Source organism: Poecilia mexicana, unplaced genomic scaffold, assembly GCF_051168715.1.
Source record: "Poecilia mexicana isolate PSO_F unplaced genomic scaffold, ASM5116871v1 scaffold_16, whole genome shotgun sequence".
In the NCBI taxonomy this organism is placed as follows: Eukaryota; Metazoa; Chordata; class Actinopteri; order Cyprinodontiformes; family Poeciliidae; genus Poecilia; species Poecilia mexicana.
In genome coordinates, this window is record NW_028263385.1 from 5,911,164 (window position 1) to 5,920,061 (window position 8,898).

Genomic DNA, 8,898 nt, shown 5'->3' on the forward strand with positions numbered 1-8,898 from the left:
CAGATTTCAGTTTTCAGCAGATGGTCAGTAAAAATAAACACACGCCAGAGGGATTTCAGTACACTCAGATGTTGTTTGTACACTTGGCAAATCGCTTCAAACCATGCGTCAAAAATGTCAAAAAAAAAAAAATCTGTTCAACCTCAAGTTCATTCACCCACAAATCATGTATTAATACAACACATCACGTAATCTCTCTGTAGCTGCAGCACAGGAACTGATCTCTAGATGTGAATCAGTGATTATTTGTGATCCAAGTGCTGGAAATCCTGCAATAATTCCTGAATGAGGCTGTTGTACTGAGAGACTACATCCTTTTTGTTAAGACAAACTGCTTTGATGCAGCTGTTCGACTCCAAATGTTTCCTCTGTTTTCTGTTTTTCCTCATATTTTCTTTCCTAAACCTCTTGGTCTCTCCTACACATCTTCATTTTCAATCATTTCCCACAAAAGGAAACATTTTATGTCTGTAAAATACAGCAGTGGACTATTTGCGAGTTGCAGTTGTTGCAAATCTGCTCAAGTTACCAATGTGAAACCTTTTTCTTTTAATATTTAATAACATAGCAACATAGCCCATTTAATGCAGTGCATAACTGTAATTCATAATTCAAGTTTATTCATAATACAAGTAAAAATGCTTTACAGGACGAACAAAGAAACTGAAGTAAAATAAAATCATCTGATAAATCAGAAAGAAGTGTAAAGCATAAAATAAAAGCATAAAAACATGAGCGTATAAAAGGAAAATACATCAAAACTACAATATGTAACGAAGGCGTATTATCCTTCTGTATGTCATAAAAAACATTAAATTTATCGCGCAAAATCATTTTTAGAAAATTAGATTTTACTCAGTTCAGTTCTGCCTATGTTGAGTTACTTTCAGAATGAGCCTTTTTAGGGCACCTTGTCACTTTAAATCCAATGAGCTGCTGCTGGCCACGCCCCCCCACTCAATGCGAAAAAGGCTGCGTTGCTAGGCAATGAGGCTTGGCTCCTGAGGTTGCTAGGTAACAGCGCAGTGCCAGTTGAATGTGACTTAATAAGGAGGTTTTTGAAATGGACCATTTTCAGACACCAAAAACATTAAAATAATGCCCAAAAACAGCTGGGTGGATGTTTTTAAGCACTTGTGTTGTTTTCAGAAGCAGTTGAGACCCAAATAGAAGTACAAAAATTATTATGTCCCCTTTCAGCAAATAAATATCTAAGACAAGGCAAGCTTTAATGTCTTCAGTCCTTATTAGAAAGATTGAGGAGTTTCTGTACACCTCAGATTCAATAGCTGAAGAACAGAAACTACAAGCTGCTCCTCCTTGTTTAGGTTTTATTTTGGGAACAGAGAGCGATGAGGTTTCTAATGACCTGAGGGATCCACATGGTTCATACCTGACCAGTAAATCTGAAAGGTGTTAAGCTAAATAAAGCTTTACAGACCATGAACGAGATTTGAAATTGTATCCTTGGACAAATAGCAGTGATTAAGGAGCTGGTGTAATATTAATGTTCCTGGTGTTGGTTAGGATTCTGGCAGCTGCCTGATTGATTTCAGGACATTAGTCTAACTTTTTAAAAATAAATGTATAAACTAGTTTTCCTAAATGCTTCTTTATGGACAGGAAACCCCTTTATTCTGTTAAAAGATGCAGATGTTTGTAGAGAAATAAAGGGGAAACAATCAGCTGAATGTGCTTTATTTTAACACAATTAAAACTGTTTGAGTTTGGAAAAATTCATGTGGAAATGTCACTATTTTCAGCTCATACACAGTATTTCTAGTAAATCCAAACACTTTAACTCTAAAGTTAAATATAGTAAGCAATTTCTACAAATTCAACTTGCAGGTTTTTTTGTCTTCATCTCTTCTCTACAGAGCCATGATTTTTTGAGATCAGGACTCAGGGAGTACTTCAATTTATTTACAGCTTAATTAAAAAAAATGAGTTAATGTCATGTTGTTGCATAATCTACAATGTTGTTGCATTATCCCTTTGGAATAAAAGTAAATCCTTTTTCTGTACTAAACTTTAAAAATCTCATCATGGACCATGGAGATGTATATGAAGTGACGCATTATGCAGCTCTAAGGTCTGATTTGTCTGCAGATACTTAAAAAAAAGTGTTGCAGTAGTTTCCCAAGTTCATCAGTAGCCTAATATACTATCCAATGTCAGTTTGATGGATTTTGATTGTCCGCTTGGAAAGGAACGGCTTAATTTGATCTTGTGCTGTGAAACACATGTTGTTTCTGCAGCATGTGGACCTCTAACTCCAGCAGGAAGACCTTCCTCCTCCGCCGCCTCCTCCTTTTGTTTTAATGAAACCCCAGGGAGGTTCTGGAAAGCCCTGGAACTCAGCGCAGTCCATCCCATCCAAACCGCCGCCTCCTCTCCGGTCCCAGCGAGCTTTGGACCAAACCCTGCTCTGCCTCCTGTGGGCTGCCCCGTAGCCACAGCAACTGCAAACAGGACGGGACGGGGTCCTGCTGAAAACAGGGCTATGGCTTCAGCAGATGTCACGACACGGGCGGAAAGGCTCGACTCCGGTCCGTTTGTAGCGTGACTCTACATGGAAATAACACACAGGCAGCGAGTTTTTACAGCTTTATTATCAGACTTCCTTTTTTTATATCATACTTAATATGACAAAACACTTGATGACTTCAGAGGTTTTAAAGTGTTATACCATAAAATTCAGGAAATTGCCACTACACAGTAAAACAACTGGCTGCGTTTGCGCGTTACGGCATGCCTTCGTATCCTCCCATTGTCCTGGCCATGCGTCATGTCCACATTGATGAAACGAGCTGCTCCGCTCTCCTGATTGGGCGCCGACGTGGGATTGTTCTGAGCCACAGTCAGGGGAAATGCTTGGGAACTCCACTCCCCAGCGTGAGAGGAGATGGAGAGCAGAACAGCTCCCCGGAGGCCCGAACTGTGACCCCTTCGAGTGCAAAATATGCGGAGGTCACCGGGTTTCTGTTAGGCAAGATCTAAATTTGACTGACACTGAGCAGCAATAACCCATGACTTCATAACTGCTGCTGAGACACGCTATTTATTTACAGACAGATAAATGTCAGGCACACGATTCAGAGTTTTCAAACATGGAAAACAATCTGTGATGTAAAGGAGTGGGAGTGAGGAATTTTAGCACAGCGAGGAACAGAGCCGGCACTGGAAAAGCATTTTGTTTCTCTTTATGGTCATAAAACAAACGTTCAAAGTGACTAAAAACTTTTATTCCCACACTGGCACCTTCTTAATATTCCATTTTATGTATGAACATAATGAGAAGTCAGACGGGCTGAACATGTAGCAGATTTCAGCTAATTCTAACATTGCATTAAAACACATTACATGAATCAAAAGAAATGTCAGGGACATAAAACTAATGTTATTTTCCCCATTTAACTGAAAATATCAATTGCATACTTTCCCTCCAACATTCAGAAAAGTGGATTCAACACACAAAGCCAACTATAAATACTAAAATGTTTCTCAAATATTTGCAGGCCTCTACACGTACTGCCACTCCAGGTGGAGATGTTTTTAAACTCATTTTCATTTCAGACCATATCAACGTCATCAATGTCCTTAATGTGCCAGTTGTGGCAAATTAATAAACATCCTATTAAATTCTTAAAAATGGCATTTTCTCCAGTTGATGAGGCAAATGTAACATCTTTTCACATTTTTGTAATTTTGCATGTTACAAATAAAAACTGATATGACTTTATTCATAAAATAATATTTTAACACAAAACTTGTATCCTGAAGTTATGTGGCTCTCTGGAGTCATAAGGGCCATATAAATAGCTATGGTGGGCAACATTTGGCCAGCGGGCCTTGAGTTTGACACCAATGGTTTACAGCCCTAAAGTAAATAAAACTTTTATTGTTGAAGTGTAATTATAAAAAACTTTTCATTTAAGTATAGTTATCCTATTGAGGAAAAATACACCTTTATTGATGCCAATAAGATACCAAACTGTAAGGTGCCTTCTATTTTCTAGTCCTCTTTCTTCAAGTATTTTGAATCTTTATCTTGCTAAAAGTCCCACTTCCAGTTTTCTTACAGAAATCACCAGATTTTATTTAAAACATCCTGATCTTCCAAAGAATCCATGATGCCCTGCACTCTATCGGGGCTCCCAGAGTCTTTTGAAGAGAAACATTTCCCCTGTGGGCATTAAAATGTTTTTCCTGATGTTCATCATTTCCTTTAAGTCTGAGCCACCTTGACTATTTGTCTCTGAGAAAAGATCTTCCAACCTGAACGCGCAGTGAGACCGATGTGAGCGCATTTATCTGGGTGAGTGAACAATAATTAGTGGTGCATTTAAAACTTATGCCAAAAAAATACTCGCTCTCTCGGTATTTTTTTGGCATAAGCTCAACTCAATAAAATGCTTACTGTTCTTTCTGTGTTTTTGTTTTTGTCTAATCAAAGGATTCCTGGCAAATATGGCATTGCTTGGATGAGAAACAACCAATCACAGGCAGAATATTAAAATACTGCAACAAACAGTGGAAATTACAAAACTAGACTGTAGGACATAAGAAAAAAAGGGAAGGTAATGCAATAAATATTGAATTTTGTTGCCTAATTGTATTTACTTAAGCATGCAAATGTGCTTGCTTCGGTTGTGTATATATGCAATATTCCTACATTTCTTGAGCTAGTCAAAGTAGCTCATAATTTCATCTCAGGATAAACTTTTGTCTAATTTCAAGAACTGCATTTCTTCCAGCTCAAATAAAGTAACACAAAAATAATTTTACTCTGGATTTCTGTTAGATAAAAACACATTCTTCATCTGAAAACTATTTTTTCTCATCTTTTTATCTCACCACTATAGTTTTCATTCAAGCAATTTCCAAGAAATTGGTTGAAATTATTCGGTTTCAATCTTATAGCTGTTTTCTGACTGTTTCCACACATAGGTGCATAACTTCAGTGGCATGTTTACTTGTCTTTCCCATTTTTGAAGAGTAGAAATTGAAAGAAAAAAAGAAACATGAAGATACTACTAAATTAAAAACAGCTCATATTTATCTACTTGTTTTTGGTTGTTTTGTGCACATTGTTGCTTTTACATTTCTTGCACCACTTGCAAATATTTGCAATTATATTTTACTCCTCCCTTTTTATATATATAATTCTTATTGTTTTTTTTTCCTGTTATCCTTTATTCTGTTTCTGTTTGTGATCTAATATGCATCATAATTTCAATCTGTGTTGTATCTCTGAAATTCACTAATTCAGAACCTGAATCAGAATCAGGAAAATAAAATTAATCTTAAGAAAATTACAGGTTTTACTGATTATAAGGATCAGAAACTTTGACTTTATTTCTTCTTAGAAACATTTTTTTCTGTACTTTTATCGGTTTTTGCTTCGTATTTCTTTTGCTTACGAGTCTTATATAAAGTCAACGGTACAAATTAGCACTAACCAGCCTCTCACTCTTCACCGCTCACCAAGCCTTCTGCAGTGTTTATCCCTGTTAGTCTTATGTTTGACATGCAAATGATGACAGAACATTTAGATTTGGTTGGTCAGGTTGGAGAAAAGGTTACAGACTGTGCCACACTACCACAGATTTAGCTGAACACCAAGTTCAACCACTAACAAACCATTCTTTATTTAGATCTGTTTGATCATACGGTCAAATGTTGAGAGGCATCAATCTTTACAGCTGGATTCATATAAAAACAAAAAAAAAACAGGAAAAATAGAAGCAGGTTTGATGTTTGTTCTTGGACTTAATTATTCCAAAAAGTGATAAAAGAAAATAAACTTATTAATTGTTAGGCTGGTGATGCTCCGGTTTACACTTCTGACAGACTTTATCACACATTCTTAACTTCATAAGGATAACCATAGATCCATTAGTCTATGGTTTATTGAGTCATTAAAGACATGTAGCTATGAAGATCATAAGGTATGTTGTATTCAATCTTAAACATTTAAAGCAAACCTTTTCCTAAATGTATAAAATTAGACATAAAATGACTTTTAGCTGCTTGAATTCTCAGCTTAAAGGTTGTTAAAGTACAAAAATGGCAGTGACTGATATAGGACAATAAACTATGCAAATTACAATTGCTAGGAAAAAATGGCAACAGGATTAAAACATTACAAATCATATTAAAACCCTTTAAGCCCGCCGATCCCTCGTGTGTTTTTGCTTGTTTTCGGCTTTTTCCGTAAACAACCGCTACACGTGACTTTGTTTTTTCTTTTTCCGTCCATTAAAGAAGGCTTTCATCATTCTAAAACTATCCCGCATACACGTTTTGCCCAACATGTTATGGTTTTACAGCTATTTCAAAACAGCTGACGAGCTTTAAAGGTCCTCGGAGATTTCGTAGTTTTCCTAAAACTCTCTTCAACAACAACCCTTTTAGTTGAGGAGCAGAGCTCCATCGACAAGAATCACATGACAGGAAAGAGACTGATCTCTGTAGATATAATATAATCGGCTAAAAAAAAAAAATCATATAATCGGCTACGGCTCTAGCCCGGGGGGCTAGAGCGAACGTATGTTGTGTTCGCTTCCACCTTAGAAAGGTAGAGCGTGTGCTCCTTCACCCTCACGTCACTTCCTTCGGGGGATGGGGGGGTTGGGGGGCACCTATTTTTGTCTTCACATCTGCCTGAATAAAATGTAGTTACGACCCTGCGGTGATGTGCTTTATTCGATGTTTTGAATTAATTAATTATTAATTAATTATTAATTAATTATTAATTAATGACAACTTGACATTAACCAATAAGTCATTACTGTTTAAACTTTACCTTTAATAACATAAAGTTACCTGATTTTTAAAGTGCAATCAGTAATTATTTTATAACAAATTTATATCAGTAATGATTTCCTGGTTAATGTCAAGTTGTCATAACAAAGACATTTTGAATAATGTCAACTTTGTATTTAAAGTGTCATAATTTACCGAATGACGCTTTATGACAACAGTCATAAATATTCATGAAGGCTTATTCATGTTCATGACAGGTGTTATGTCATGTTTATGACAGTGTCATGACAGTCTTATTCAACCCCCTTCAAATAAAGTGTTACCAATTAATTTGTTAATTTATTGATTGATTTATTGATTTATTTATGTTTTACTGAAAATATGTTTTTTTACTAGTAAGGATTTCATATTTATTTGTTCATTACTTTGTAGTAAAACACCCATAATTTTAATGTAATTACTATTATTTTTCTTTGCATTCAGTTCATTATTATTATATATATTATACTGTCCACAATGGTGCATTTTGCATATAAATGGGGTAAATGTCATGACCAATGGTTATATTATATGTACTAAGTGTCATTCAATGGTAATCAGCGATTTAATTTAAAGAAATCCGCAGTATTGATGTGAAAAACACATTTGGCACAGTTTGGAGACATTTTTGGAAAAATGTCTCTAAATGACCTCTCCATCTGGGACATTTCTCAGTAAACATTTATAAAACACCATATTTTTCAACTCAGTGAGTCCAAATTTGGTGAACTTTTACCCAACATGTAGATTTAAAAGTCTAAACTACTTTTTTGTGTGAAAAATAATATTTTAGTGATGTTTTGCAATGTTTATTTATAACAACATTTTGGTGAGGTAAACAATGTGCTAAATTTATTGATTTTAATTCAGGCAGGGTAAAAGCTACAATACTACTGACACCAGGAAACCATTCTTTGATGTCTGACCTTTACAGAGGTACCAAAAGTTTGCTCTTTAATCTGATAACTGTGAGGCTATTAGTGATTTATTTTTGGATGTTTACAAAGCCCTTTCCACCCGTAGGTCTTAAAGGGTTAAATAAAGCAAACATAAAGCCTTTTAAAATTAGTGGCCCTGACAAACTTAGTTTGTACTAAAATTATGTTTCGTTTATCATAAAAAAAGTTTCATACTTCCCAAACATTGGATAAATAAAACTCCTCCAGTAATTAAGTTAGTAAAGTTTATTTTTCACAGACACAAAGTGTTGTACATTACTCAAAGTTAAATTACACAAAGTAAAATAAATAAATAAATAAGGGAAGAGAAAATAAAGAGATCAGAATTTTAAAGTTCATTTAATGATTCTTATAGTCATTAAATGAACTTTGCTATTTTACATCTAATAGTTTGGGTTTTATCTTTTGCAGTTTATTACCTTCTGAATGTTTTTCAAGAAAATAGCAATCTACTATGTTACTAAGCATATTTTAACAGGCACAGATGTGCAGATCAGTTTCATGGGCGACCACCGGAGGTCGCTGTTCGTCTGCTGCTCACTGACCTTTAAACCGGGGTGGCTGCAACACATTTAGGTCTTCTTCACGGCATTGGCACATTCAGGTTTGAAGGATCTCTGGGGTTTGCACCTGCAACCACTGCAACACCAAAAAATAAATAAAACAAACAAAACCAACATTCACAGCTGGTCAAACAGGTGAAGGAAGTGAACACATCCATGAGATAAACCAACCGAAAATATTATGCGTAATTCAGGCACTGTGCATGTGTTTATCTTTTTCTCCAGTTGGCTTTTTAAGTTAAACTAATAATTAATAGACGGTGTAATATTACACAGTATTGAGGTTAAAACAGGAAGAATTACTCAAGATGCATGAGCTCATTTTTTTGTAGTGAATTGTTGAAACGTTTAATCTCAAAACGTTCCTCCCCAGAAACCATAGCAACAAATAAATAATCAAAATGGTTACCAGTTGGTGAAATATTGTTGTGAGAATGTGATAAACATAATGGAAGACACCAAAAGAGTGGATGGTTAAAGCTATAAAATTACATGTTGATAGTAACTATGTACAAGTTTTATTAAAGAAAACTCTCATTTAAATTAGTTTGTCTATTTCTAAGAAATTT

At 35.3% G+C, this 8,898-nt stretch overlaps 1 long non-coding RNA gene across 1 annotated transcript; it reads right to left on the reverse strand.

Moving 5' to 3' along the window:
* Window positions 1–580: 580 nt before the first annotated feature.
* On the reverse strand, window positions 581–8,673 carry LOC148154961 (uncharacterized). The gene is made up of 2 exons (XR_015765667.1): window positions 8,312–8,673; window positions 581–2,568 (listed from the first exon to the last, which is right to left on the reverse strand). It is a non-coding gene; the product is annotated as an uncharacterized LOC148154961 (long non-coding RNA).
* Between the last annotated feature and the right edge of the window lie 225 nt (window positions 8,674–8,898).